Source organism: Gavialis gangeticus, unplaced genomic scaffold, assembly GCF_001723915.1.
Source record: "Gavialis gangeticus isolate Ggan-Ray unplaced genomic scaffold, GavGan_comp1, whole genome shotgun sequence".
In the NCBI taxonomy this organism is placed as follows: domain Eukaryota; kingdom Metazoa; phylum Chordata; order Crocodylia; family Gavialidae; genus Gavialis; species Gavialis gangeticus.
The window spans coordinates 87242354-87253055 of NW_017729034.1; the positions used below are offsets into that span (position 1 = coordinate 87242354).

The 10702-nt window shown below is 46.3% G+C and overlaps 1 long non-coding RNA gene and 1 other non-coding gene across 2 annotated transcripts in view; both read right to left on the minus strand.

The window, feature by feature from the left end:
• Positions 1 to 1988, minus strand: part of LOC109304319 — a 16161-nt gene extending 14173 nt beyond the window's left edge. Inside the window, exon 1 of the long non-coding RNA XR_002099352.1 lies at positions 1934 to 1988. This is a non-coding gene — a long non-coding RNA (uncharacterized LOC109304319). The remainder of the gene's footprint in view (positions 1 to 1933) is intronic.
• Positions 1989 to 2269: 281 nt separating this feature from the next.
• On the minus strand, positions 2270 to 2352 carry TRNAL-UAA. The gene has a single exon. It is a non-coding gene; the product is annotated as a tRNA-Leu (tRNA).
• Positions 2353 to 10702: the final 8350 nt, after the last annotated feature.

The following is a 10702-nucleotide window of genomic DNA, read 5'->3' on the forward strand; positions in this document are numbered from 1 at the left end:
CAGATGATCAGAGGTCAGGAAAACAGACCTTACGACAACAGGCTGAGAGCTATGGGACTCTTCAGCCTGGAAAAGCACAGGCTCAGGGGTGATCTGGTGGCTGCCTATAAGTTTATCAGTGGTGACCACCAGGATCTGGGGGAACGTCTATTCACCAGAACGCCCCAAGGGATGACAAGATCAAACAGTTACAAACTCCACCATGACCAATGGGAGGATCCTGGCTACACAATTTATTTTACAGAGCTAGGGGATTTCTCCCTAGCTTGCTCCTTTGGCTTTTTGGCTAAAAGCAAGTGAGACTTGGGGGTATCTGAACCCCAAGACCTCTGGGCTTGGGGCTGGCACTGAGGATGCCTACCATGGATTTGGGACTATCTGAAGCCCCAAGCTGAATGACTGAGCTCTGCTCAGAGGATGAACTTTGGATCTGATTTGTCTAATTTGGCCTGAGACGTGAAAGTTAAAAAAGGTGAGTCACTGCCAGAAGTGTAACTAGTAAGGCTTATGGCCTGAGCCAGCCACCCCTTTCTCCACCTACTACCTCAGCCAGCCCTGCTCTGCGCCAAGGGCAACTTTTTCCGTCCCGGCCATTTTACAGCTGACCCTTACCCTTGCTGCCAATTGCCATTGCTAGCAACTGGTGCTTTGGTGGTAAAACAAGTGGCAGCTGCAATAAGAGGACATGAAAGACAGTAGGAAGGAAGGCAGTATGCAGCACGCTTGTGGCCTCTGCTTTTGACCTGTCTGCTTCCACCTCTGCGTCATCAGCTCTCTGATTCTCCCATCCACAAAGACCTCCACACACACACATACTATGACCTGTGAGCCATCGGTTGCCCTGCTTTACATGAATTTAGAGCTAGCTAATACCAGTTTAATATATAGTATAATATAGTGTAATTCAGTCAATACATTTACAGTGTGAAGTAACTGGATATAAAGTTGATTTGAATCAAATGGTTCACATAAATTGAACCGCTGGTTTAACCAATTCATTTTGGTTGGTTTAACCAATTGGATTTGGCTTAACCAATTAACTTTAAAGAAATAATCATTTTAGTGAAGTTTTGCGTGTAAATGAGGCCACAGTTTCTTTTGTCCATTACACGTAGTTCCAGGTACTGCATCCTAGAAATACACTTGCATCATGTGACATGTTTGCCTGATCATGGAATTTGCTTGTGTTGCCAACTCGGTATGTGTCTAAATGGCTTTGGGTCTAGCCACGCAATTCAAGTCTTCACCTGTACCTCTGTATCTGCTCCTGTATCTGTCTGTTCCTGAAGCTACCTGCATCTTTCTGCATCTGTCAGCAAGGGCCAGTTTTTCAACACACATCTCTGTCCGCATATATGTCTTTGACTGCTCACACCTTGTTCTCCGCATGTTGTGAGGCCTGTGTGGTTGCAGTGCCCTGTGCCTGTTCATGTACACCTCCTTGACTTCTGCCTCAATATGTCTGAATTCCTCCTGGTGGTTTCTCTCCAGGTGGTTATGCCTTTGCATGTGCTCACGCATCGCTCCCTGCGTGTTTGAGTAGCTGTCCCGAGCGTCTGTGGCTGAGCCTCTTTTTCCTGCGCCAGCGTTTCAAGCTCTGCCACATCCGTGCTAGGCTGCGCACTTGTGTCATTTGCAGCCAGCCTGACCTGTCCCTGCATCTGGTACGCCTGTCCCCATGTGAGCACCAGGGCCTGAATTACACTCAGACTCTTGGGGGAGTCTGCAGTGGTGGCAGCCGGAAGCTGAAAGAAGCTGCCACCTCAGCTGCTTAGAAAGGTGCAAGGTGGGTCAGGGGCTGCCATCTTTTATGGGGGGGGTCTAAACCCCCCCTGTATTTCAAACCCTGGTGACCACACACCAGGTCTGAAGGCACTTCGGTTAATCACTGCAGCTCTTTTTTTCAGGGTAGTGGGTTGTAGCTGGGTTGGACTTTGGGTAAATGTGATCTCTTTTATTAGACCAGCAAAATAGTTGGTAAAATTGTTTTGCCAGCTTGCAGAGGGTGGTTGTGCCCAAAAGCTTGCAAAGAATAAAATTCCCAACTATTCTGTTAGTGTAGTAAAAGACTGCTACTCTTGCCTTCTGTGGCTGGGCGCAGGCCCTTGCCCCGCTGTGCAAGCAGCAGCAGGGCAGCAGCGTGCTGCATACTCCTCCCTTCCTGGGTTTAGCCCGTGTCTGTGGCAGCGCGGGCTCTCTCTGCGGGCCCCCGCCTTTCTTCCCTGGCCACCTCCTGCATTTCACAACAAGCCTGGAAAAAAACAGCAGCTACCAGGAGTGGGGTTCGAACCCACGCGGACATACGTCCATTGGATCTTAAGTCCAACGCCTTAACCACTCGGCCATCCTGGTGCGGGTGCGGAAGATGCAGGCAGACGCGCCTACATAGAGCAATACCCGGCGCGCGGCGCTCACCTGCGCGCGCCGCCCCCTGCCCGGCAGCGGGGAGGGGGAGGGGAATAGAGCGGAGCAGACCCCCGGCCCGGCCAGTGCGGGCGGGCGCACAACCCAAAGCGGCGCCGCCCGACGCTGCGCGGCGCTGGCTCGCGGCAGAGCGGAGCTGAGCGGGCGGGCGAATTTGACGGGGAGGGGCAGGAGGAGCCTCGCGGGGGTGGGGGCGGGAGCTCCCCCAGCTCCGCCCGCAGGGCCCAGACACACACGTCTGTGCGTGCCTCTTCAGCCGCAGCCCGCTTTTCCACACACACATGCACTTGTCTGCACTTTATTGCACCCCCTCTGTACACCCAGTGCTGCCCACATACTCAGGCACCTTTCCTGGGCCTGTGTAATCTGCCAACACGCGCGCGCGCGCACACACACACACACACACACACACACACTGACGTGTGAGCCATTGATTGCATGCGCGCGCACACACACGTACCCCCATACACATACAAACAGCCCTTCAAGCCTGCCCCCTTTGTACACATTCCCCTGTGCCCATTTGTGCACACACACGATTGTGTACCCCGTGTAGAAAGACACGTACACAGCCCTCCATGCCTGCTGCTTCTGCACACATTCTCTTGCACCCACATACACATGACTGTGTACCCCCACACTGTACCCCCACACTGTGCTGATTTCCCCCTCGCCCAATACACACCCACACACGCACCCAAGCTGGAGCCTCCTCTGTGCCCGCATGTTACCTACTGCCACTGCACCTCAGGGACCAACACCAGGCTCTGATGCAGCCCCTCGACAGTCCCTTCCCCCCCCCACAAGTAAGCAATTTGGGGAGTTTAGAAGAAAAACACTTCCACCCACATTGCAGCAACATCTTTATTGCAGCGCAAACTTCAGCGCCTCTCAGCCAAGGTGCCGCAGCAAGCTCAGGTGCCAAGAGATCCTGTCAAGGGTGCAGTGAGGTGCCATGCAAGCTTACTGCTGTTGGGTGTACCAGCATGATTGCAAGAGAAGCCCAGAGATTTCAAATAGGTAGTGTTATTCTGACGTGCTGGAAGCTTTAGGAGTTCAAAAGAATTGTTTTATTATTTCCCAGGAGTCAAAAAAACAAGTGAAAAGGAGGAGATGGCATTTTGTGAGGGGTGTCTTGAATCTAAAAAGACTGAGAACCACCATGCTCTGGTGGATGTCACTGGCCATTTTGCCCAAAGCTAGCAGGACATACGTATTTGTCCCTGCAATGCTGGCCTTAATTTTCTGTTTAATTGATGGAATAAAGCAGCCTTAGATGTTGCCACCTTGTCCCGAGAGCTGCAAATGAAACATGCTGCCACCATCAGGAACATATGAATTGGATTTGAAGTAGCGTAAGCAGCCTCCATCAAACTCAGAGCATTTTGCTTATTCTTTGTCCAGTTTAAATGATCAGGAAATGAAACCTGAGGTGACAAGAGAGTCATTGAGAGCAAGGAAAAACAGCAAAGCCCTGTGATGTAAAGCATTACCTGGCAAAACTGAGGCTTCTTGAAGGAAATATAGAACTGTTTAGAGCATGACCCAAGAAACTGATAAACAGGGATCTTCAGACCACTAAAAAGAAACAAATTGCTTATTAGACTGCATCTTAAAATTAAGTGATGCAGCCTTGTCTGAAAACAGGTATAATTTTACATATTCAGAATTGTATGCTGGAATATGCCTTGCCATGGCTGATAAAAAAAACCTAGAAAACTTCCTTCTACATGAAAAATGTGACACTGTAATTTTGCTAGACTGTTTTATATAACTTAACACAGATGACATAGCTGTGCAGAAATAGGGATTAGAACTCAGGCCATTCCCCATTGTATTTTTATAGGCAGGACCCTTTTTCATTGTGCTATTGCTAGCTTTACTAAGTTTGCCTGTTTTAAGGAGCGGGGCCTTAGAGCTTCAGCAAGAGTTGTAAATATACCTCCATTTAAGTCAAGCATTTAGCTGGGCCTTGCTTATGCTTCTGGGAAGTGGTGTTGCAGGTCCTAACTGTTTACACTGGACAAGTACTGTATTTTATGCAGTATTGGGTGACACATTGTTTAAGTCGGCCCCATGTTTCTGTAAGAAAAAAAAAAAAAGGTAGGACTTTTGTATGTCTATTGTATAAGTTGAACCCACCTCAGTGTGAGAGGCACTGGAGGCCCAGGCGGGCTCGTGGGAGAGGTAGCATGCTGGTGGGCTCCTGAGAAGTTGGAGTGGGCCCCTGAGAGCTCAGGCAACAGACAGCCTGCTGGCAGCCTGCCTGGCCAGCCCCAGGGGGTGCTGCCCCTTTGGGAGGAAGAACTAGGTTCCTCTGCAGCTCAAGGGCTGCCTGGCCTGGTGGCAGCTTGCCCCCTGGTTGTGGGGCAGGTGGTGAGGCTCTGCCAAAAGCAGGATCAGGCTCCTCACTGCTTCTGCCTTTTACCAGGAGCCATCAGGATGCCTGGTGCCACCTGAGAAGAGGATGGCTTACCCCAGGGGCAGCACCAGGTTTCAGGCAGGGCTCTTCTGCTGCTTGCGTTCCACCCACCCCTGCCTGACTCCCTATGCTGCCCCTGGGGCAAGCCAGCCCCTTCCTGGGTGGTGCCAGGCATCCTGCTGGCCACAGGTGCCTGCTGAAGGCAGAAGTGGTGAGGGGCCAAATCCTGCTTTCAGCTGAGCCTCCCCACCTGCCTCGTGGCTGAGGGTGAGTTCCCACTAGACCAGGCAGTTTCTGACCTGCAGGAGGACCCCAGTCTTCCCTCTGTAAAGGCAGTGCCTCCCCACCTGGGGCCAGCTGCCCGAGCTCCCAGGGGGGTCCAGGCATTAAAAAACAAAAATTGGGTTTCAAAACTTACACACTGTGACTTATACACTGTGAAATACAGTACTCTAAAAAACTAGGCTACTGTATAATGCATGATCACTGCTACCAGCATCACAGAATGAGACATCCTCATTCTTTGAAAAAAATGGATGTAGGCATTTATGCTTAAGTCTCCAGGCTCAGGATCCTGCATAGACTGAAGGGGTCAGAGCTCTGGAGAGTGGCAAGATTTCAGAAACACTCTTGTTTCAAAATTTCCTATTGGCTGGCTCTACACAGCTGTTGTAGGCTGTCATTCAGAGGGGTCTAACTCTGCATACTCAATATAGGGGGGATTTGGATTTTGCTATGGGGGCTAGGCTAAGCATAGTGGCATTTAAGACCCTAATTGGTAGTAGCTCCAAACAACAGGGGTGCTCAATACCTGGCCAGATCCAACTCCCAGTGCTGGGCCAGATCCAACTCCTGGTGCTGCATATTGCATTTGGACAAATAACCCCTAATAAAATGATTAATAAAGGAAAAAATTCAACCAGTATTTGAATAGTAAGATACTGTCATTTTCATTTGGTAATTGATAAAAAAAAAAAGTGTTTCCTTTTTTAGCGCATCCAGATTTGAGCAATGGTGATATTGCTATTGTTATTCTTAACCTAATACATCCAGTTAGTTCTTTTCCAGTTTTCCTGTTCATTACTATTTAAACAATACTCACCCATTTTCTCAAACTAAGTTACCTGCTTGGTCTCAGAATGGTAGGACTGAATGTAATATTGAACAGAAACTGAATATTTTACAGTTGTCTGTGTTACCAAAACACATTTGGTATGTGTAAATTCCAGTCCCTGGGATTATAAAGCACATATTATATGGCAATAAAATAGATAATTAAAAGTCTTCAAGATAAAAGCATTCACATTTTCCCCTCTTTTATTTCCTGTCAAGAAAAGACCATTTAAGCCTTTGAGATCAGCAGCTTCTACAAGGAGTTGAAATTTGCACAGTGGGCACATTTATAAGAAACATGTAATGCACAGAAGACTAATTCTACTGTGCGTTAGCGTGCCTGGCAAAAAATGTGCGCTAATGCACAATAGACTTAGTTTAATACATGTTAACATCACGTAAAAAGTATTCAGCTGCGCTGTTGTAATTTTGGCGCGTTAACGAACATGTAAACACACCTTCACCACTGAAGAGCAACCACCCTTAGTAACTACTCGTGGTAATGGAAATTTGCTTAGGTTAGAAATCTGGAACTAAAACTAACTCGTGAAACCTAAGTGGAAGTATTTGGATCTAGATAAAGAGAATTATTTTTCTTTGTGTCCATCATTAATTTTTGCAGCCATATATGTTGTATTAATTATGGAAAATGTAGAACTTGCTACATACCAATTTAAATTTTAATAATATATTTTTAACCATAATATAAACAAATTCCACAGAAAGAATACCTATTACCAATATATCAATAGACATCTACATATTACAGTCAGTAAACGCAATCTCTCCTCTTCTAACATGGTCACAATATTTTAGGTTGGTGGCTTGGGTTCAGCTTTGTAATTGCTTGTATTTGAAACTTCAGGGAAACCACTTCAAAAGAAGACACTCCTGGCATGTGTATAACTTTGTATACAAGTAACTGTTGAAAAATGCGAAGTATTAAAGTTGATACATACGTCATCTATGAAATATCATTTCCTGTCTTGATCACATTCTCCAGTCTTGCGATACAAAGTGTGAAATATTGCAACTAAGCCCTGTTTGTTTCTCTTTCAAATCGTTACTAATCAAAAGCCAAAGAAAGGTGTTTATTTATTCAAATGTCTAACATGTAACACAAACCAGGCTTACACTGAAAATAAAAAAAAAAAGAATTAAAAAAAAATAGAAAGGTGTTCTTATCTTGGGCTGAAAAACCCAGTTTAAAAAAACAATATAATGTTAATGAGGCAACTTGGATTAGCAACCCAGGTTTCCTTCCCTGGACACTTTACAAGAAAAAGGAATAAGTTTAGTTCAATTACTGTTATTTAAAATGGGGAAAGAGAAACCGCCAGACAGTTGCTCTAACAGGCTGCAGAGTAATCCCTTAAATTGGAGTTACAATGTAAGTGTGCTGTACCTCAACAGTTCTAATGTTAAATATACAGTGCAACAAAAATGCAGTGCTGAAATCCCAGGAGTGGCATAGAGTAATTGCATACATAACAAACCCAGTCACTTTAGCTATTTCCAGTCTGTTGTACACCAAACCTATTAGTTGTTGGCAAGTACACAGGGGCGATTCAAGGTTTCTATACTTTATTCATGTTTTAATCTTACCTTCTTCAAAGAATAAACTGGATGAGACTGGCTCCCATCACCATGGGAGGATCCTGACACTCTCGCCCATGTCTCCATGCAACTCCTGGCACATTCATATCTGCTTTTCACTTTATAAAGAATAAGGTGAGGGGGAGGGGAAAAAGACTTTTTAACTGCCACTGCTAGCAGATTCGTCACTGTGGCTTATCACAAACAAGAGGGTTTCATCTGCAACCATGCCATTTGCATCTCCTTAAGAACAAAAAAAAGTTTCCTGTAATATTAAAGAAAGCTTCCTAAAGCTTCATACAGTGCCTAATATCCAGCTATGTTTATTATTTCCCCACCCCCCATTCATCCTACGGACATAGCAATGCATTTTATGTTCTGTAAATGCAGCTAGACCATTTCTTTCCAAAACTCAATGTAATGGTGACGAGGCAAGTTCAGGAACTAGTAAATTCTCTCTCTCACACTCATGTATGTTTAAGCAATACATATTTACAGGAAACAGATTGCTCTTTTCATTACTGGAAGCAGCTGTTTAATTAACAAGTAGTTCTTCAAAATGCAACTGTAATGGTTTGTGGAGTCGTGTGTTATGTCTGAATAGCACTTAGATTGAATTTTCCCTGTTTGGAACCCTAGGTGGTGATTTTGTCTCCCCATTCCTCAGTTCTCTACTAGACTATGAAAGTCAAACTTTATTTAGGTTTTATACCACTCTTGTCACTGTAGTATCAGAGAGCCTACGTTCCTTTTGGTCTGCACATCCTTACTTGCTCCAACAGCTGTCTGTCCTGTTATATCTGTGCAACTATATTGCATTAATAGGAAAACAGGGCACTTCAGTTAGAAGTTAGTTAACAGCTCTGTCAATGATGCATAAGCTGGAAGAGATGCCAACTTTACTTCAGAACAGAGATGTACCCATTCAAGAGGATGGTGAATGTTCGTTGTTGAAGAGGTTGAATTTAAAAATGAAGTGATGACCCAATCTTTAGATATCCTTATAATGTAGTTTAATCAAAGATGGGGAAAATGTCTAATTGATTATTCCTAGTCTCAGCATCCTTGATATAGGCTCCTTTATTATTTTCATAACACAATTGCATTTTTTAAGCAATTACACTGGATTCTTCTCATTAAGGAATACTGTAGCTATGCAAACACACATACACACACACAGAATCTCTCTTAAGAGCCAAAGACACAAGATATGAACGATTATTAAAAATGTGGTGGTTTTAAACATACTCTTAAGGATCTTCTAGGACAGGGGTGTCAAATTTGTTTGGCACTGTGGGCCAAATTTCAATTGCAGGGCTTTACATGGCCCAGATCCAGACTGCAGGGCTTTCCGTTGGCCATGCGGACTGTGAACAGTGATGTTAATCCCCACAGCTGCCAGAGCTGCTTTTTCAGCATGGCTCTGGAACCCAGGGAGTTAGTGCCACCGCTGCTTATCCCCATTTTCCCCCTGCCATGAGTTTTAGTCCCTAGGGGCAACTAAAAATGCTGATTTTGGTGATGGGTGGGGGAAGAGAGAAAGGCAAGCAGCACAAATTCCCTGGATCCCAGAGCCAAGCTAAAACAGCCATTCCAGTACCTATCAGGATTAACATTGCTGTCACAAGGGCTTCAGCAGCTGTGTTGACAAGCCTCAGGCTGAATTAGGCCTGTGGAAGTGGATGTTTTAGCTTGTGAGAAACCCCACAGACCAAATGATCCACCTCCATATGCCAGATCCAGCCTGTGGTGATGTGGGCATTTGAAACCCATGCCTTAGAACCTTCAACTGGATCCTCCCTTGTAATGAAGGATCATCTTAAACGTGTCCATAAAACACAGAAAGCAAGTTAAATATTCAAAACAAAATGGGTCTTTGTTATGAAGGCTTGATTTTGGCAGTAAATATTGGTAGGAATTCCAGCAGGTCAGTAAGTTGGTGAAAGAGTTAATTTGGTTCACTGGCTTTTAGAGCAAAAGGTTGGACAATCAGTATACAAATAACTATCTGGATCTATACACGTTCAACATGAAAACATCTGCTCCTTTACCTCTTTTCCTTTGAAATACTTTTGGAACATGCGTGCATAAAAATAGAAACACAATTATTTTTGTGCAGCTTTATGTAAGTCAAAATAGCTAAAATAAAGCAGGTTCTTCCTCCCTCCAACTTTCTCCTACTTGATGTAGGTCTAGATTCTGACACCTTCACTGTCCCCATATACATGTAACCCTGGGCGCGACACTACATGCGCCCTCACCCAAATAGTGGGATCCTGGGGTACCCGGTAGCCAGTAGCCCTGCCCAGCCCCCCTGGGAAGCTGCTGTAGTGCCCCCAAGCGGAGAGCCTCCCCTTACTCGCAGACAATTCTCAAAATATTTCCAAGATTTAATTATTTACATCATAACAAATAACCATTAAATAAAACACATTGATATATCAACTAATAAACCCTCAAAAACTTATTTACACAGTCTCTTACTTGCACATGGTGTACTGGGGATCATGTGTGCACTGCCCCTGGCGGGGTGTCTCAGGGAGCGAGACGGTCTGTGTCCCTGCATGTGGTCTGTGGACGCTCCCTGGTGCTGGTGTCCATCTCTGTGCTCCTGGGGTCTCCGTGCAGCAAGGGTCTCCGGGCATCAGGCGGCAGCTCCTCCTCTGCAGTCCCTGCCACACAGCCTTCCCCTGCTTTTGACCCCCTTCCCTGGCTCAGCAGGGAGCAGTGTCTGAGCTGCAGGCTGTAGCAACTCCCATGTCCTGCACAGCCTCACAGCCCGGCAAATGCAGCCCCTCCCTGGGCTTTGCCTGCCCCTGGAGCCCCTCACCTTTCAGGGAGAATAGGGCAGACCCTGGGAGTCCCCGCCCCCCCCAGCTCTGCTGTGCTCACCCAGCTGGTCACCGGGCTGCAGGTGGGTCTTCTCAGGCTTGGAGTCCCCACACAAGCAGCCCCTCTCTGATCCTGCCCTTGCAGGCTCCCTCACCTGAGAGAGGAACTGGATACTGTATCACTCCCATGGCAGCTTTTTCTGCCACTCTGCAGGGCACTCCTAGGGGCTCTCCGAGGGACCACTGTGTTGAGTCTGGTCTCCACCCTGGCCCTCAGCCTGTCTGTCTCTCTGGTTCTTCCCCATGGGAAAACTGC